Raw genomic sequence first — 2248 nt, 5'->3', positions numbered from 1 at the left:
ATGCAGTTTTCATAAATTCCATGGATGGGAAACAATAAATGTTGTAGAAACAGCACAAGATTTAGAGCCCTAAAACACAGGTTCAAATTCAGGCTCTGACATTTCTCAGCTTGACTGAATCTCAATATCCTCATCTGTAAAATACAAATAATAACATTAAAGGTTTTATGGAAAATGATTGCAAGAAATATCACATGAAATAAATACCAAAGTACTCAATAAAGAATGAAGCATTCTCCAGATACACATTAGTATTTATAATGTCCTCTGAGTTATTTTTTTCATAAGTGGAAGATGTTTATGCAGATTCATTTACATCTTCCTCCCAGTCCATCTTGAGACAACAGTGTTTACAGAATATATATGAAACCTATGTTAATTCACTCTTGTGATTATCCTTCAGTCTCATAACACTCACAGACCAGATGAATCACCCATCCCAGAACAGAGGACATGGAAGGAGGAGAATTATGAGCATCAGGATATGAAAACCAGAAGATGTTGGACTCTGTGCTTCTTGGAAATTCTCTAACCTTACTTCATCCCCAACTATCTCCTCTATGACCTTTTATCTCCCCCTGTAATACTGGCTAAGTTCCTCCTTCCACATCACATTTCCTAGATCTTAAAGAATCACTTATCACCTTGCATTGTAACTAGCCGAGTACCTGTTCTATGATCCTCATCATTATTCCTTCTATGAATATATCTGAAATGATTGAATGATTCTAGGACTAGCGCTGTGGAATCCAAATGGTACTCAAGTCACCTTTTAGCTTGGATAAGTTAATTAACATTTGTGACCTTCTATTTCCTTTACCTTTAATGTTATTTTGAAAATATCATAGAAGACACTTGGCACAGTCTCCAGCACATTGTGAATAAAACTTGTGGGTAATAACGATAGCTAGAAACTTTTGAAAACTTCACAGCATTAATTCATTTAATTCTCACCACAACCCAGTGAAGTAGGTACTATGATTGATCTCATTTTACAGATGAAGAAACTGATGTGCAGAAGGGCGAAGTAGCTTGATGAAATTGACAGCAAATTAGTGATGAGACCAGGGTGTCTGAATACAAAGCCAACTGAACTGTCTTTCAGTTATTACTCATATTACTACTATTAACCTACTGGGCCACTGCTAACACCTAGAGTACCTATGTGAAAACTAGAAAAAGGCTTTCTTTCCTACAGACACTTACTCTCAATGTTGGAAAATTATCAGAATAATATATATAAATGTGGTATCTACATTATGAGTGGGGCCTCTTCAGTAGTGGAATTCTTGTGTAATACACAAATGATAATTGAAGGAGTACTGTATCTGCAAAAGAAAGGTTGAAAACCCTTGTTCTTCAAGTTTCTTATAAAATATCCTTATTAGGAATAGTTACCAGAAAAGGCAACAATAATGAATAACCCTCAAAAGCCAATTGCAAACATTTCTTTAACCTAAAAAAAACTCCATAAGTACATAACTGTGAGACTAATTCTAAAATTAGTACAAAAGTGTAAATTACATGATTATGGCAGAGATTTGTCAGCTAATTTGGCAATGAAACTAGCCCAGTGCAGCTTGATAAGTAATAGGTAAGATTTCATTTCTGACACTCAGCAGGATTTTCATTTCATACCTTTATCTTTTTGCTCTGAAGCCTCCTTTATTATTATAAATAAGTTCACATTGCCACTGCTGTCTGGATTTTTCATTCAATGCTATATCATCTTTGGTCTTTTACTAGTCTATCATTTTGATTTTTTAAAGTTCTATGACCTACTAATTTTTTGCAGTATTATATTTAAAGCATAATTGTTGAAATGACTGTCATTAAAATGGACTCATATTGCCTTCTGCCACCAGTAAGTAATCTTAAACTAGCTCATCCTAAGGGTCAGTTGTAACAAACAGTGCAATTCATGACAGGCCACTATGTGTAGATAGAGATTAAGAATAAATGTAGACAAATTTAATAGTACTGAAAGTTGTATTAAATCTCTAACCAGAGTACTAAAAGCATGGTTTGTTAACCATACTTGGAATACCATATTTGACATATTAAATAAATGTACTGACACAAGAGGATTAACTTTAAATGCAATTATAGATAAAATTGAATACATTCACCTTTAATGTGTATGACTTTTTTTCTTAATAGTTTAAATAATGTGTCCTTGTGTTTACAAAGATGGGGAAAATAGAATAATATTTTTCAAAAAAGGAATATTTCAACTTGTCTTTATCAG

The sequence above is a fragment of the Pteropus vampyrus genome, unplaced genomic scaffold, assembly GCF_000151845.1.
Source record: "Pteropus vampyrus isolate Shadow unplaced genomic scaffold, Pvam_2.0 Scaffold107, whole genome shotgun sequence".
NCBI lineage: Eukaryota > Metazoa > Chordata > Mammalia > Chiroptera > Pteropodidae > Pteropus > Pteropus vampyrus.
Note: the sequence above shows the minus strand (reverse complement) of the source record.